Source organism: Lepisma saccharinum, chromosome 22, assembly GCF_977018435.1.
Source record: "Lepisma saccharinum chromosome 22, izLepSacc3.1, whole genome shotgun sequence".
Taxonomy (NCBI): Eukaryota; Metazoa; Arthropoda; class Insecta; order Zygentoma; family Lepismatidae; genus Lepisma; species Lepisma saccharinum.
Genome location: NC_139250.1, coordinates 24,302,436 through 24,322,029, shown reverse-complemented (window position 1 = coordinate 24,322,029; position 19,594 = coordinate 24,302,436).

The window sequence follows — 19,594 nt, the reverse complement described above, 5'->3', positions numbered from 1 at the left end:
AAAGTTTGGCGTACCCGTCACAGGGACTCGAAACGAACGAGCATTACTCAGCGCGTATGGACTGTTAAGATAGAGAGCGACTGGCAGTGTAGCGACCACGTGACCTTTGCGATTCAGTTTTTTCCTCGCCAGCTGTGTGCGAAGACGTTGCAGTGCAGTAATCATGTCAGGGAAGGCGAAAGAAATGGAGCAGCTTTTAAAGCAAATGGAAACTCGTATGTTCGAAAAACTACAAGAGCAGAGCAACGAGATGCAGGGACAATTACGAGAACAAGGTAAGGAGTTAATCCAGCAAACTAAACACGTTGAAGAAAGAATTAATTCAAGTGTGTGCAAAGTTGAAACCTCGTTGAAGCAAGAAATTGATGTCGTAAAAAGTGAAATAGTGAGAATTGAATGTGACCTGAATGCAAAAGTTGAGTTACTTCAAGAAGATTTTGTGTCGTTGGAAAATAGAATAGAAAAGATAATAGCCGACGATAAAGCAAATATGAAAGAATGTACAGGTGTGTTCAAACAACAAGTTTTAGAATTACGTAATCATTTAGAAGGTAAAATTAATGAGATTGCAGATAATTGCAATGCACAAAACATTAAATTACGAGAAGTTTTTGACAATCAAGTAAAGCAAAACGAAACTGTGTTTGTTGAAATAAAGAAAGCAATGGATAAAGATCAGGCTAAATTTGCTAGTTTGTTCGATCTTGTTAAGAGTAATGAATATAGTGCGAAAGAATTAAAAGTAAGGTCAGATAATTATGATGTTCATTTACAAGATCTTGCTAAAGAATTGAACGAATTAAATACAAAAGTAGGTCATACTTTTCAAGATTTGAATCAAAGTGTTCAGTCTACCAAATGTAAAATTACAGAATGTGATACTACTGTAAAAGGCTGTGTTCAGCAAATTTCTGATATTACACATAAAATTGACGTAATAGAAGGGAAATGCGTTGGCATGGAATATCAATTAAGAGATTTGAGCAATGAAATAGGCATGTTGAAACTTAGTTTAAATAACATTTCATCTAGTATGAATGTTCCTTGTAACACATACGTAGATAGAGAATCCAGAATAGATGTAAGTTCTTTATCGAAATCTAAGAATGAAAATAAGGTATCTTTTCCGAGTAAAGTATCTGAACATATTACGTACAGAAAAAAACAAAATTATGTTGAAAAGGAATATAATCCTGAAAGTATTTCTTCAGGTTCTGAATATCAAGCAAAAGTGAAAGGAAATAAAGATAAGGCTGATATAAATGTAGGATTTCCATATGGCAAAAACACTGAAAGTAAACGTGATAGTAGGTTAAGTAAAGTAAATGTAACAGAGTATAATAGTTCTGATAGTGATTCAGAACAAAGGCTTAGAAGGTCAGAAAAAAAATTAAAGCAAGGAATATTAAAATATTCTGATGTAGATAGATTTCCTAAGTTTAATGCAACAAGAACCGATTATTTAGCTTCCCAGTTCCTACAGGAAGTGGAAGATAGGTTTGAAATGTTGAATGTGTCGAGAAATGAATACATGAGATACATTTCATTGTTATTAGAAGGAGTTGCTAAAAACTGGTACTTACAAGAGAAAGCACAAATATGTGGTTATGATGAATTTAAGCTTATGTTTTTAAATGTATTCGAGAGTTCTTCATAAAAATCGACTCTTTTGGCTAATATTTTGTGTAAAAGGTATTCTAAAGAGTTAAAACAGTCTCTTTTGAGTAACTTTTGGTCTCAGATTAATCTGTTAAACACAATACAGCCTGATATGAGTGATCAACAAAAGATAATTCTAGTAGCTCAACAGTTACCTGTAAAAGTAAAAGAAGCTATTATAAATCAGCCATACATAAGTTTGAATGTAGCAGCTGAGCTTGTAGCTAGACATGAAGCATTATATACAGGGTATGAACAAGAAACAAAAAGAAATGGTAGATTTGTAGGTGTAAGACAAGTGAAAATTGTACAAGGTGATACAGTTAGGAATAAACTACCTATAACAAACTCTTTTCAAAGAAATTATGTGAATGAAAATAGTGGCAATGTTGATAGAGATCAAAATATGTCTAACCAAAATGGGAATGTAAGACAAAGGTCATGGGTTCAAAGACCTAACCGTCCTCAATCAAGTTATAGACTACCTAATAGAAGTGGGAATGATTCAAATATAAGTAGAAGAAGTAGATATAGTTACGATGTTAGTAATGATGACATTATTAGACATGATAGTAATGAGAGAATTGCTAGAGGAACTAGTTATCGAAATAGTAGTACAAATACAGTACCGTATAACAATATTCAAGTTAGTAATAATAGTCATAGTAGATTTATGAGAGAGCCTGTATTAGGAAATTCTCAAATTAGTGGACTGAGATCTTGTTCTGAAGACACAGAAACAGTAAATGTAGATTCTTCGCCTAGAGCGAATGCACCTTTGTTCATGCAATCACAACCTTTAAACTAAGATGCGAGTCTACTGTTACGACGACAGATAGTAGCATAGATGAAGACAATGGTGTTGTGTCTGGAATTAATTCTGACATTGAAACTCATGTAAAGGAGGTTTGTAATGTAATATCTAAACCGAAGATGAGGGAATCTCAATTGAAAACTGTATGTACGATACATATTGATTTTTACGAGGATATGTTGGAAAATGAAGCACAGTATAACTCAAGTAATATGGTGTTACCTGTGAATTTAAGAAATAAGATAAAAGGTACTACATTTCTTTTTGCGAACATTAATGGAGTAAAGAATACATGTTTATTGGATACTGGATGTGAAATTTCGCTTATGTCAGAGAAAAGATGGAGAGAAATAACGTCTGAAGTAAAGAGTCCTAAACTTGATCTTGTAGGAGACATAATTTTACTTGATTATACTGGTAAAAGAAAGCAAAAGGTGTTAGGTAAATTCTGTGTAAATCTTGAAATGGATAACATTGATTTTCTAATCCAGTTTGTTGTTGTAAGAGATTTATCAGTTGATGTGTTGTTAGGTTTAGACTTTTTATATAGTATAGAAGCTCAGATTGACTTCAGAGATAATGCTATGATGTTTAATTCAGAAGAAAGTCCACATTTAGTTAAGTTAATTCCAATTTCATGCACTTATGTTGAATCTGAAAATAATTTAGAAAATGATTGCCTCAGAATAATGACAAAATCTGAAATGAGTGAAACAGTTGCTAGTATTAGTGATTTAAAGAATAAGACTTTGCAAGCAGAGATTTTAACTGACAATGAAAAGGAGAAATTATTTGATTTACTAGTAGAATTTCAAAGTTTATTTGATGATAAACCAGGTCATTGTAATAAATACATCCATGACATAGAACTTAATACAGATGAACCTCTTGTTACGAAACCTTATCCTATACCATATCACTACAGACAAGCTGTACGTGATTATATCAATAAGTTATTGGAATGGAATATTATTGAACAGTGTGATTCCCCATATCTTAATCCTCTTGTAGTAGTACTTAAGGCAGATAAAAGTATACGCATATGTACAGATTTTCGTAATATTAATAAGCATCAGAAGATTAGCCAGATTAGACCTATAAATATTGAAGATGCAGTTCAAGGATTTATTGATAAACCTTATGTTACTCTGATTGATATGTCAGCTGGATTCCATCAGGTATTATTCTCTGAAAAATCAAGAAAATATACTGCATTCTCTTTTGAGGGGAGACAATATCAATATAAAAGACTTGTGTTTGGTACTTGCAATGGTGTGCAGGCTTTCACCATGGCAATGAGTAGAGTGCTTTGAGATACACTCTCTGATAATGTAATAATATATGTTGACGATTTATGTGTTCGTAGTAGTACATTTGAAGCTCATCTTAAGCATTTAAGAGAAGTATTTTGCAAATTGCAAGAATCTGGTATGACTATACGCTTGAAAAAGACATTTTTTTGTAAAGAAAGATTACTGTACTTAGGTCATATTATTGATAGAACTGGTATTCATGTAAACCCCGAAAGAGTGAGAGCTATTCTTGATCTTCCAGCTCCAAAAAATATAAAAACACTCCAAAAAATCATTGGTAGTTTCTCATGGATGAGGAAATTTATTCCAAATTTTGCTGTACTCCCTTGTATGAATTATTAAGAAAAGGCAAGAAGTGGGTGTGGACAGAGAAAGAACAAAGAAGTTTTGATTTACTGAAAGAAGCAATTTCAAATGATGTTAAACTTTTCCATCCAGATATTCATCAAAGATTTTATGTCCAAGGAGACGCTTCCTTACTTGGCGTTGGAGGTTATTTATTTCAAATTGTTGATGGTGAAAAGAGGGTAATAAGTTACATGAGTCGCACATTAAGAAATCATGAGAAGCATTACACCATAACAGAACTAGAGTGTCTAAGTCTATTATTCTGTATAGAAAAATGTAGCCAATATCTTCTAGGAAGAGAATTCACAATAGTATGTGACCACAAATGTCTTATTTGGTTAAATCACTCAAAGAATTGGAACCCTCGTTTGTTGCGATGGTCTCTCCAGCTTCAGAAATACCAATTTACAGTGGAATATTGTAGAGGTTCTGATAATGATCTCGCAGATCTATTATCAAGACATTTTGAAGGATCTGAACCTGTTTTGGTTCATGTTAACAATAATATGGTTTTGAGAAATGAGATTTTGGATATACCAGTAGAAATACTGGTGCAAGAAGGTTTGAATATGAATTTGCCAAGACAATGTAGAAATTGGAAGAAATATTATAAAATATGTAATGGAGTTTTGTTAATGAGAGATTTTCATTTTGAAAATTCATGGAAGATATGTATACCTCAATCTTTGATTTCTGTATTATTAAGAAATTATCATGATAACATGGGCCACTTTGGTGGTGATAAAGTTCTTAGAAGAATGAGGAAAATTTATTACTGGCCTCGTATGAGAAAAGATATTTTGAGTTATGTTAAAGACTGTGAAATTTGTATGAAAACAAAACCAAACAGGCATCCGCCTAAAGGAACTTTTCAGTTACATTATAACAGAGGTGAAACTGTTTTATTTTTAGATATTCAAGGTCCTTTGGTTAGAAGCTCAAAAGGAGAAAGGTTTTTGTTAACATTGCAGGATGCTAATACAAGGTATTTACTTGCCTATCCAATGAGATCTAGTACAGCTGATAGCATTGTGAAAGTCCTCTTAGAAGGATATATAAGACACTTTGGTATTCCACATAAGTTAATAAGCGATAATGCTGCAGTGTTCCATTCTAAGAAATATGTAAATACTTTGACTAACCTAGGTATTAAGTTAACATACACTCCTATGTACCATCCAAATTCTAATTTGGTTGAACGCAGTCATTGTGAACTAAACAGACTAATGCGTGTATTTTGTAAAGAAAAACATCAAGATTGGCCCAAGTATATTGATATAATTGTGAGTTTACTCAATGATAGCATACATACTTGTTTAGGGTATGCTCCATCTGAATTACAACGTAATAGGAATCTGGAATCATGTACTCTGAATCACTTTCAAGTACCCCTCAATGAAGTTACACAATGGAAAAATAAATTATATATGACTTCTGTTAAGGACTTAGAGATAAAAATGAAAAGGAATGAAAGATATAATGTAAGGTAAGAGAATAGAGCTGAGATTAAAGTTTCAGATTTAGTATTTATCAAAACTCACTACCTTAGTAATCTTCTAGAAAATCGTATCAAAAAATATTGTGAAATTTATGAAGGTCCATATTTAGTAGTTTGAAACAAAGCAACTAATATCTTCAAGTTAATAGACTTAAAAACTGCTAATATTAGTGATAATCATCATAGTGATAACTTGAGAGTATGGAAATGTTCAAGTGAGAAGAGAGATTATTATTTAAAACAATTAGAAATGTTAAACGCAGAGTTATACAAGCATTTATTCAAATGAAAGCATATATAAATATGTTGTATGCAGATATGTATTCTACATATTTTGATATGTTGTTTGTAAACACAGATATTTGTTATAATGATAATCATGATTTATTTTTGGGTTGATACAAGACTTGAATTCTTTTGATGAATTAATCAATCATCTTTAAAAATTAAGAAACAAAACTTTGAGTTATTTTTTGTGTATCAAGGAAATTTTATTTTATTTTTGAATTACCTAAGTGTGAAACATTTAGAACTTATACATGTAATAATTATTCATGGAAGATGTCAAAAGTGTAAAATTTCACTTACTCCCTTCGTGAAATTTTTCATTGAAGGAGAGGGATGTATGACCATTTCCTGTCGTACAGGATTTTGTGTATCGCGCATGCGCGAGAGGTTACCTGTTTCGTTTGTACCAGTGTCAAGTGAAGGAAATAGTTCGGTACAAAGCCAGCTACGTGCAAGGTTGCTTCGAGGTGTTGCTTGTGCGTTTGCAGAAATGTAAGTGTATGCTGTATGAAAGCGAGCTATTATATATATCTTACTTAAACTGTATTTTTTTTATTTGTATAACCCGAAATGTGTTTGATAGCTTCAGGCAGGGTGGTTATATGGTTAAAATGGAACAACCTTATAACAACTAAGGATACGCGGACATACATTTCATTCGTGATATGATAACGGCAATGCACGGTAGGCTGAACGCATACCAAGAACCTTACATCGACGGCATCCCGAAAGTCGCACATTCACAAGGATACATCAGCGGCTAAGTCAACATGGGGTCATGGTGTGCGACCAGGTAAGCCTGTAAGCATTAGGTCTAAATTAAGTCAGTGGCCGATCGTGAGAATACGTTCGCAATTATCTTGTAAACGATTCGTTTCTGACCCCATGTTTACTGAGACATTTTTGCTTCTACTATCGTGAACTTTTTAGTTTCATTATGCGCTATCACTTCTGGTACCTCCTGTATAAAAGTTGTATAGCTATGCAGGATAAAAAAGTAGATTAATATAAATGCCACGAAAATAAATTTATAGAGAAAAAAGAAGAGCATAACATTCCCGAGACAATATTATTGATATAATATTCTTAACAGATCAAAAACTTAATATTTACACACATACATAAGCGCATCAATCTCTACACAACCACACACACACATATACAAGAATATTTCGAATAGAAAAAATTCTCAGGAAGTTTCCCTTAGCCAAGCAATTCACCAGTTACATGACCCCTCTCTCTCTCTCTCTCTCTTTTATAGAGAAAAAAAAAAGATCATGACATATCCAAGGTAGTATTATTAACGTGACATTCTTAATAGGTCGACGTCACATCTACACACACACACTCACGCACACTCGGGGAATATTTGGAATGCAAAACTATTGATTTTGTCTGAGTAAAAACAACTAGGTTACATGAGAATTCTTGCTAACATTTCTGTGTTGTAGATGTTTCTTTGGAAAAATAATTGCAATTAAGAAATTATTTGCCCCGATACACTTTTAGACATATTGTGGAGTGCAGGTACCTCCCAGCGCCAGGCAAGTGTAGAAGAACTGTGTTTTTTGAACTTCTGCAACTATAAAAAAAATTCTTATACAATAAAATTGGAATTTGAACTCTTGCGTAAAACAAATTTTCAGTTTTTTACACTTGGAAAATCAGCTAAAATCATGATTTTCAGTTAAATTACACTAAGAAAGCTCACTATGAAATTGATAGATTTTGACTACTGAGGAGCACTGGAACAACACCTCTATACTCTTCAACTATTCTCACAATATTAACTGATCTGTAATGCAAGAGCTCTTTAAATAGCCTAAGCGCGGACCGCATCTGAAACAGTGAGAGTTATCGAAAAATCTCCCCATGTCGATTTTTTTTGGTGACGTAGAGTACGCGTAGAGAGGTCGGGTTTAGTGTGCCGGTCGAGTCTCGGTGTCCTCTGTCCTCCCATACCAAAATAAACATAGGTCGTCATGGAACCAATTTTTCATCAATCGAAAATTTTCTAAGTCCACAGCGTTAAAAAATCTTAAATTGCAAATATCTCGAAAATGATAAGAGTTATCAAAAAAATATATCGAAAAACACCCCCATCCGGTATCGTTAGATACCCCCTGTCGATTTTGGAGGTGTAGAATACGTGTACCAAGTTTTGGTGGTCCTGGGGTCAAGGGGTAAGAAGTTAACCCACCCTCCAAAACTTTTGATCACTCGTAACTTTTGAACGAATAGTCGTAGAAAAGTCGGGTTTAGTGCGTCGGTCGAGCCTCGGTGTCCTTCTTGATCTTCTAACAAAATAAACATAGGTCGTCATGGAACCAAATTTACCCCTCTAGGTTTCCTCAATGAAAAAAAACAACTTAATATCTCGAAAACAGTAAGAGATAGAGCAAAACAGACCGCGATTTTGACTTCAAAGAAACATTTTATGATAGTAGAGAATGCCCATACCAAGTTTGAGCGCGCTACGATTAATATGACCCACACCCCAAAATTTCGGGAGGTGGGCCATATCTCGAGAACAGTTAGAGATAGAGCAAAAAGGATTAAAAAATCAAAAAGCTTAACCAGAAACACATAGTATAAGCTACCTGTATATGATGTTTTCAATAGTTGTTGTCTGGGAACCATGTTGGCCCACCCCCAAAATTTAAATTTAATAGACAATATCTCGAAAACAGTAAGAGATAGAGCAAAACAGACCGCAATTTTGACTTCAAAGAAGCATTTTATGATAGTAGAGAATGCCCATACCAAGTTTGAGCGCGCTACGATTAATATGACCCACCCCCAAAATTTCGGGAGGTGGGCCATATCTCGAGAACAGTTAGAGATAAATAAAAATAGTGAAAAAGTATTGCTAGATGCCCCGCCCTTGTGGATATACCAAAATTTTTGGTGGTCCTAAGTCAAAGAGGGTGGGCCAACTCCCAACAAACAAAATCCAATGTAAGTTAGTTCGGTGCGCAAATAAAAAAAAAATATAATAGGTTAAGTTATATCACTGAAGATCGTAAAAAAACACGTCACAATACAGAAATAATAAGAGGCACGCGCGTGCGTGTGTGTGTGGCAGAGAGATCACATCGTTCCGAGAGAGGTTTACAAAGGTCACGATATATAAACATTGCCGGACTTGGAAAATTACGATAAGGCGCATTCATCCTTCAAGGATGAGAAAGTGAATTTACTCATCACGGCTTTTCTGCGCCGTGAAACATCGTCAGCGCAATAAATGAGGCGCGGAACGTGGAGAGAAAATGAGTTTTTGAGGTTTTGGTGCAGTTTTCTTAGAGGTCAAAAATTCAGGGTTGCAGTGGGATGCACATTTACTATCTACTTACAACTGCGCTAGTTTTCATATGAAATCGACAGTGTACGAGTACCGTCATGGACGTGCACTGAAGTGAACGTGTGAGCCAGTATCCGATGATGCCATATGGAACTGCCGAGTGATCCACTTACGCCGACAAGGATAACAGCGAAGTACAACGCCGAAATGTGGACATTTTTTTTATAACTGTAGGACCACTTTCACTCTACCGAGGTCAGAGGGAATGCAGCGAAGGTAAGATACAACCATGTGTGTGTGTGTGAGAGAGAGGACACCAGCCTACCGCGAATCTGCGTAAATCATTGCATAACTTAACTCAGTGTTATGGCATAACTAGACATCCTTATTCCGACGGACAAAATCAACTTTATAGAACAACTTATATGTTAACAGCCAAACAATAGTTAATTGAAATATATTTGTACCCCCGGAAACGATAAAAGGGTTCGCACAAAGAACAATTAATCGCATTACACTTAAAACCCTAAACAGTGATTGTAAAAGGCAATGTAGCCAAGAAATCACATGAGTGTCGTCAAAGTATTAATTAATTTAACATTTGTAATTGTAATATTGTCTCAATATGCCATGGAATGCGTGTATGAATGAACGATAGAGTGAAAGAGGGCATGATGTACTGTATATTTATCTGTGTTTTAATATATGTGTATATTCTGAATCACCGTAGTACTATGTCACATTTCAGGTGCTTGAAAACAAATCCTCCTAGGTTTCATCTCTATTTCCTTGGCCTCCTTCCATTTTCTCACTAGCATTTTATTCTCCCTTATCCCATTCTATGTCATGTCCTGTTTCTCTCGTGTGTCTGAATATCACATTTCTCTCTCTCTTCAGTACATCATCCCTATGTTGTTTTAACCTGTCTTTCAACCTCTTTTTCGTTACTCCTATGTACTAGGTCGTTCAAGTCAATCGGGGACTTTTTTTTAAAAAAATAGAAGAACAAATTTCAAAGTGTGGTAACTGGATTTATTTTTCCACATAACCTCCTGCTACAGTTATACACTTATCCCAGCGTTTAACTAACGCCTGGAATGCTTCCGGATAGAAGGATTTATCATTACGGCGGAACCATTGTAGGACAGCATTCTTCACTTCATCATCAGTGTTGAAATGTTTTCCTCCAAGGAATTCCTTCAGGGGTCCAAACAGGTGAAAATCACTTGGCGCTAAGTCAGGACTATAGGGGGGGTGGTAATATCTCCCAGCCGATATCCTGGAATGTTTGGAATGTGTGTTGAGCGGTATGCGGTCGTGCATTGTCTTGCAAAAAGCGAACACCCTTTGTGATGAAACCCGGACGTTTCTTCCGTAAACTCTTATGCACATCACGCAGAACACGGCAGTAATACTCACTGTTGATAGTGACACCATGGGGTAAAAAATCAACGTGAATAATCCCCTGTTTATCCCAAAAGACACTTGCCATCACTTTACCAGCAGACGCAACTGTTCGAAATTTCTTGGGAGGTGGTGATTCCGTATGCTTCCACTGCATCGATGCTCTTTTGGATTCTGGAGTGAAATGGTGAACCCATGTTTCATCACATGTCATGATGCGATTCAGAAAATCCTGGCCTTCCATGTCATAGCGGTCCTTGAGTTCTCTGCAGACTTCAACTCTTCTGTGTCGGTCAAAAGCGGACAGCTGCTTTGGGACCCACCGTGCACTCACTTTTCGGAACAACAAATGATCATGAATTATTGTGTTCACTGTTCCTAACGACAGATTACACACCCTTGCAATTTCACGACAGGTTATGCGACGATTGTCCAGGATCAGCTGCTCCACGCGCTGAATGTTTCCAGGAATGATTGCCGTGGGCTGTGATCCACCACGACCGGGATCGTCAGTAATAGAGATACGGCCATCTTTGAAGCGCTTACACCATTCAAATGTCTTACTGCGACAGAGTGTCTCATCACCGTACTGAGCCTGAAGTCTTCTGTAAATTTCTGCAGGTTTTCTGTCCTCGTTCACTAAAAACTTCATCACAACACGCTGTTCCATGTAGACATTCACACTGTTGTCCGCCATCTTGAATAACGATCTATGCAGAAACGCGGGAAATGAGCGCCGCCTACCAGTAACAGCACACAGTTGCCAGTTCCTACTGCATACAAAACCTCCAGCCTAGGCGTCTATTTAAACCTGGAAAAAAAATTCCCCGATTGACTTGAACGGCCCACGTACACACACTGACATTATTTACATTTCACTTCGTAGATAATCCCTTCCTCTTCCTCTGCTCTGTTTTCCTTTTCCTTGTTTGCATTCTTCGCTATTCCGAAGATGCTTCTCCCTCCCTTCCTATAAGTTTTAATGCCCGCTTTCCTAAGCACTTTGCATATCTTTTCTGTGGTCTTCCCCATACTCCTTATTCCAAACCTTCCCTATTTTTCTTTCTCTTCCAAGGAAGATAAATGAAGGAAAAAGAGCGTGAGATAAAAAGTCCAACCACATTCTATATGGAAGGAAATATGTTTAGCCTTTTAGGTGAAAATACAGTTGACAAGGTCAAGCCACCTGCTAGAAAGTTCCAGAACAACTTTCTAATAGTCTGGAGGAAGTTGTGTATATATAATGCCCTGTTTTTGTATCTTGTTACATTTGTATTTGATACAGAGTCTGAAGAAGACCTTGCTAGAAGGTTGAAACGTTACGTTTAGTTTACGTTTTTAACAAAATAAATTACTGCCTCAGTCAGCATACTTAGTTTTTTATATCATGGAAACAAGCCTTAATGGTGTTATAACGTCCTTAGAGGTCCGGAGGCCGGACCTACCCTAATATATTTGTCTGTTACGGATTATTTTATTACTTATAATTTCATTAAACGACGCTTATTAAAAGAAAACTGAAATTCTAGGTCTTCCGATAATTACAGCAAGTTTCCAACTCTTCCTGGAACTCTATCTGCTCATTCAGCGAGGCCCGCCTGAGAGTGCCTCAGCTGGTCCCATAACAACCTATGTAATTCGTGAGGGAAAACATAATTTCAGGGGCGCATTCGACTGTAACGTAGACAGTGAGGCGGCCTCTTTCCTCTCTCTCAATCCCTGACTTCCTTAGAGTGCCGATCGTGTACGAGCGTGTAATGAAACAGGCAGTGGACGCACAGAGCTTGTTGAAGCAGCGTTTCCATGGAAGATTCAGAGTGTGACGGGAGAGGGGCACACCCACCTATTACACGTCGCGAAAATGTGTTACTAACACCTCTAAATCTGACCTCCTAACCTATCAAAGTAGGCATTATTAGAATTCTAACTTCAGATAATGCAAGTAAGTTGGTTACGAGTGTTACGTTTGGTGCTCTCAGCTTTTTTGATAAACCACTTTTCGCAAAGTGTCAGCTGCTGGATGAGCCCCACACCAATCTCAATTCAGAGAGGGAAAATATTTTATTTCTTTGAGGAAAGAGATATTGAGGCTAAATTTCCTTTCATGATTAGTGACATAACTGAAAACGAGCTACCTTTAAAAGGGGGCAAAGTACAGTACGAACGTATTGAGAAAATCCATGTTTCTGAAATTTTCTGGTCGGTGTGTTACACAGAAAGGAATCCGTGTTCTCATTTAGCATTTCATCATTTTCTAAATAATATTGTAATTTTTATAAAAGTCGCGTGTTGAATAAGGCATTAAAGAGTTAAAAAGAAATAATTGATTGATATATTTAGTTTATTTTACTTGGCTTTCTGCCACTTTTTAGCTAATTGGGAAGATGAGGATGAGCAATGAGATGATGACATTGACGAAGTGACACTCACAAAGAACACCTATGCCCAGGCGGGGATTCGAACCTGAGGCCCTTGTTGTAGCACGCTGTTATAACCAATCCGCCACGGAGGTCAGCATTAAAAAGGAATAAGTACGAAGTGACGATCAAGTGATCCATTTCTTTAATGCGAGAAACCTTTACAATACAGTTATTGAAGTAGCAAATAATTTTTACAAGCTTATAACAAATGTAAGAGGGCTAGACCCTGACAGAACGACTTTGTCATTGGGTGACGCCTAGTCAGAACTTCGAGTCCCATCGTCACTGTTTTCTGACCTTCTAGACAGAAACGCCTTTACTCTCAGATATCTAATCAAGACTAGATTAAAGTAGAATCTGAACCAGTGCCTCCAGGGGGAATCGAACCTTCTGCTTCTTGATTATAAGGCGAGAGCGTTAATCACTACATTATCCTTTACAATTTCGAACAGCAGCAGATGAGATTCAGGCAATATGCTATATTTTAATTTCTAGGGGCTATAATTTAACATACTACTTTTTAAAAAAATCACAGCACCCTTTCCCCCAATCCCTGCTCCGTCCTGTGCCTACCCTTTCAGAGACACCACTCTTCGCCACTGCGGATGAGATATCGTATTAATCTATAAGATTATATTTTAATTAAACTCTCTCTGGATTCTTCATGTTGACCAGGGCATTCACTTGTTTACTCCAGTTGTCTCAACCTCTGTGGTATGTGAATAATGCACAGTGTTGTGCTATGCAAACTTCTTGATGTATTCAGGATAAAGCATCAGGTTTATGGAGTCAGACTGAGAAGGGACTGACTTTTGTTTTGGATTGAGGAGAAAGAGGAGCTTGGAGAAAGGAGTTGAGGGAAAGTGAGGCGAGTTCTGGGCAACGAGCAACGAAGCCTAGAGAGGACTTAGTTTATTTTTATTCTTGGAAATTATCTTCATTCTTCAGATAGACAGGTAATTTTCCTAACCCAGGCATGATTCGGGTTTGAAGGTTCATAAAACCGAATGAGTTACCATTGTCTTTTCTAGTTGTTAAGCTATTTTGTTGCAGTTGAGCCTTTCGAACTGCCAAGCATTTGACTTGTCATGTCAATGACGAGTGCTCTCATCATTGAGGATGAATGATGAATAAGCTACATTACCCATTAGGGGTGACTGGTTTCGATCCCATGATTCTGTAGAATGATACATGGTGTTTTAAGCCTGCCTTGTTTATGATACGATATCATGACGGGGTGTAATACATTGCCACGCAACGAACCTTGCTCACGATTGCTAGACATTCTACTACGGTTTCCTCCACCTTCCCTCTTGCAAGCAGCACAACACCAATCTGCTAGTGGATAGAACTGGCGTCAGTAACCTACAAGCTACAGATTACGAAACGAAACAGCGATCGTGTGTGTGTTGGGGGGGGGGGGTGTTTAATTACACGAAGACTGAAACTATATCCTGAACCAAAATATGTCGGAACTCCCGAACTGTATCTTCTTCTCAAAAATTCATTCAAATGAACTGTTAATGTTCCTCGCAGTAAACCAGTTCGGGGTACCCAAACTGAAATTACGTCGAAGCCAATTCCAGTTCGATACGAAATTGAACCAAAACTGCGCGCTCATTTCCGCTTGATTGAAAGTTGCCTCTGTCGTTTCAATTGAGGTTCACGAAGACTGAATGAAAGTACGTCGGAATCGTTTTTTTTAAAATTTCGGTTCGATTTTAGTCGCGATAAAAGTAAGCATATATCAACTTCTTTCTCTTTGTACGCTTGAAGACTAAAGGTATATTTACCTTCACTAGTGTATTACCCAAATGTTAATAAGTTGCTTACAACTTTTTAAACAAGTTGAGCAGGGACGGATTATAAAATTTGGACCCCTAGGCTATCCTTTATTTTGGGCCCCGGCCGACACAATATTATTATTATTGCTGTTATGGTGGTACTTCACTTCCACTAATTGCATGCTCTGTATTTATACCACTTGTAAACTTTAAAATATAGACACACCTGAATAAAATTTATTCATTAAACGTCCATGAAATAATACACTAAGATTCATTCTTCGTTTATAAGTGCCACACATGCAACAAAAGAAAATAAACCGACACTACATTACGGTAGCCACACTGGCCGTGAACTGAGAAAGAAGTATGTTGATTTCAACCGTCAATTTCCCTCCACTTGACTTTCAATTACATTTAGAGTGTTTACATTCGTTCCTTCCAGGAATAATTGTGTATATTCGAGCAGCGTTACCTGACCTAGAGTGATTTCTTTTGCTGTCTGCCAAACAGACTTGCAAGTAGTATAAAATGTGTGATTACTGGGACATAAAAAGTATGAGCCCCCTCAGACTGGTTTTGGCTACACTCAAAACTATGTCAAGATGCTTATATAAGCTTATTGATTACAGTGTGCTACTCTGTCGAATCCAAGAATTTAGTAAAAAAGCCCTCGGGGATTTCCCGTAAAAAGCATGACCCCTCACATTGATTTGCCTACACGTACAAAAGCTGCATCTGTCAGATTGTTGTCCATAGGATTATAAAAAAATATGCCCCTCTTGGCATTGTTTTGGCAACACTTAAAACTAGGCCAAGATGCTCATATGAGCTTATTGCCTTTAGTGTAATACTCTGTAAAGCGTAATCTTATTAGCTACATCTACACCCACACCCACCCACACCTACACCCACACACACACAAGTAGTTACAAGTATTTTTGCCAAACTGCCATGTTAATATGCTGACCCAAAATATGCTGAATATTTTAATTGGACACCAGGCTCAACTTGTATATCTAAAACTAAGACAATGCATTGTGCAGAGGTCTTCTAAAATTGCTCTGTGACTCTTTCGTTTCTTATATCATAAACATATGATTTCTGACCTATAAGAATAACACTGCATATGGTGTCGGCAGGTGGTGTATCATAGATTCCCCAGATTATTTTAATGTTTGTCCTGTCATTAACTACAACCTGCTTGCGTTTTGAGGTGTTGATGACAAACATTGATCTCTGTGGTTTGAATTCATCGGGTGAGTAATACATATCGGTATTGCCAGTAGTGACTCTTTTGTATGCTGTTTAGGCCTCGTATAATTTAAGAAAAGCATCCTTGGACATGTCTAAATTATAATTTTAACACCTCGTTTCTGCCGTTTTTAAGATATATGTTCTTGATATTGCAGTTATCGAACTTACTCGAATTTTGTTGCTGGTTGTTTTCTCGACCAGACTGAAACAGCACCACCTCAAAATCTACAATGTCATATTGTATACTAGAAAATGAATTCGTAGCATCGAATTCGTTTTAGCTACCAGTGGCAGGTTTTTGGACACATTGATATGTATAAAATTGTAAAGGCAGCTGTGGATTTTTTAGTATATCTGCTTTGTATTTAAGAGCATAACTGGCTTCGTATTCAACAACCGGGATTCTTAGCTCCATAGTCTGAATAAGATATTTGCCTTCGTCAGGTAGGGTATTAGGCAGAGCTGCACCAGTAGAGTTTAATGTACTGTTCCGCATCAAAGCATCATTATCATTGGCGGCTCTTCGAAATGTGATTCTTAAAGCACCCTTCCACATAATGTCTTTGTAATCTGAGAAGAATACAGGTAACAGGCGCATCGGAGACAGTACACTGTGGCTCTTAGTTATTATTTTATCGCCAGCCTCAAATCCACCGATTTTGTAGTACGAGGCCTGGGTTTTGGATAAATTCAGTGTGGCCAAAGCTGTAGAGGTAATACCAGGATAGTCTACTCTGTTTATGACAACACCATGCTTTCGGATCTCGATTTGAGAAAACAGATGCGGTACAAAATTGTCTACTAGTCTTATATTTGAGTTAACAGAATAATCTGTGCCATCGAGCTTGGCAACATCAAACTTGATATATATGTCTGCTCTGTGGGGGTGTATAAAGCCATCCTCTACGTCAAGGCCAACCTCAATCTCTGTGTCGGGCTGATTCAAATTGGCAAAGGTCCTACGGTTCGGAGGGAACGACTGTAGCTCGTAGCTTTCGATATGCTCCATTTTTTAGTATGTATTTTATTTATATATTAATCTCTATGATGGCGGTTGTTGTGGCTCCGGCAAAATCAACTAATTCTTCTTTTTTTTCGTTAGTGACCACCAACTCAATGTAGTCGTTTCTATTATGGCACACCGGAAAATATAATGTTGGTGATGGTGATTGGCTCCATAAATTCAGAGTTAGGTTTGAATGTTCCGATGATGCCAGTTTGTTTGTGAGTGCCTATGCCATCTGATTTGGTGATTATACCCTCAGCCACATTACAATGAATATTCAGAATCTCTATGGCCAAGAATTTAGGTATATTAACAGCAGTGTGTTTGATGGCTGGTTCAAGTTTTGTGTTGTTCTGGAAGCCTAATAGCTCTGCTATAGTACCCAGATCCACTGTCTCTATAGCAGACACAATCTCTACTCTGTGAGTGACAGAATTTTGATTTAAGACAACACCACTAGGTAACTAAGCATTTAAGGTAGATACATTATACTGCCCTGGAGTGATGAAATTTTTTGATCCCCAACTGTGATTGCGTTGTTATGGTGTGTAATATTAGGGATCAAGTACATGCCGTAGAATGATCTAATAGCTATTAATTTGAGATACATAATATCATCATGTAGTTTCAGTTTTAAGATTAAATTCTGGCTGGTCAGATGACATATGCCCATGATGTTTTAGATACCACAGGGTCTTTTGAAAATCTTCAATTGATGGTTTATTTATTTGGAACAGATATCTAAGAACAGATAAACACAGATGTCCACAATTAATGTCTTCAAAGTTTTGAATACGATCGTCATTGTAATACAGATTATGAGATTTTAGATATTTTACTACGTTGTTAGGTGGAATCCCCCGAAAACGAATCGAACACAAACGCCTCGTTGTTTGAATATTTAAGATAGCAGATCCAGTGTGTGCCCTGATTTTTGTAGCTATCCAAATTAAACTATGCCACACTCATTTTTGAGCGGTTGTTCTGGTAAAGAATCAGACATGTACACACCTCTAAAATGTTTGATGCCCAGTGGTTCGATTAAAACTTCAATATCTTGGTTGGTAAGTGGCGCTTGTTTTTTTAAACTTATTTATGACTCTTTGAAGACCTTGCCTTGTTTTTCTATGGCCAGATTATGGCGCCTTTGTTCAGCTAATTCGGCCGTATTCTTCTTGGCATCTATTACTGTTTTTGCTATGGCAGCCGATCCTCCTGCTAAGCTACCAACTGCACCTAGTGCTGCTAAGATAGCGGGGATACTAAATATAACGAGACCTACATGTGATTTTTTTCTGGATTGCTGTAATTTTTTTAATTGGGGGTACTAAGCAACAATTTCATACCATGGCCCTTTGCAAGACAAGAATTTTTTTTCTTGCGCTGCTTTTTGGTTAAAAGGCTATCAATAGTTTTAAGAGATTTAAGACCTGCATAAGGTATCTGATACATAACACCCTTGGCCTTCATCGTAGGTTTATAATATACATATTCTTACATAACTTAATTAAGTGGTTTAAATTTAAGTCGTAACACTAATTGCTGGGCCAGTTTATTTAGTCTGTTACAACCCCCACCCTAGTTTTTGTTTGGTGCTCATAGCTATGGTGGTCCCTAATGCTGCTATTTTTTCACCCAAAGAAGCATTTCTGCTTACTAATCTACCGAATGCAGCCTCTTCTAATTTTTTGTCTGCCACATGTCGCTTGTCAAGATTGGTATGTGTGTTGTATGCTATGTCATTGTCTCTACAAGCAGCGTCTAGGGATTAACACCAGGGTCCCCTCTGTTTAGTCTATGATCTAGTTTGGTACCGAGACCACAATACTGATAGCCTGGTATGTGTAGCTCAAATGGCACCTTGTTTATGATGTCATTAACCAGCCCCCGACCCTCAGAAATATTCCAAAATTTAGGCGGTAGAGTGTTAATAATTTTTATAAGATATCCAATCCACTTAGTTTCGTTGACTATAAAATTAGACAATTTGGTGGCTATCATATCCATAATTCCGACTTTTTCGTTGTAAAAGTTGTGGTTACTGGCATTTTCTTGGCCGGCTATGACGAGCAGCCTATCTATTAGTTTTGTGACATCGTCACCCCAGACGAATTCCTTAGGCAGGGTGTTGTACTGTTTGATCCCGCTACCTGTCTTGATCTGTGTCCATATGGGCTTGATTAAGTTGTTGTATTTTGCTCCACTGCTAGACTTGACTCTTTTTTGTTTAGGATCGTTGTTCTGGTACAAGGCATCCGATTTTATTAGTATTCCTTTGTAGTGCTCATAGTCTTGATCTGTATAGTCGTCAGGCCGTTTACGAGTCATCAGTTCCCACAATCCAGGTGTTCCAGGATACTTAACAAAACCGACTCTTTCTCCAACATGTGACTCTGAATATTCAATCAGATCATCGCCCATAAACGTTACCCTAAAATTGCCAATTTTATGTATGATGCTACCGTCATGCTCTGTGTCAGCATATAAACCGAAGACCTCGTC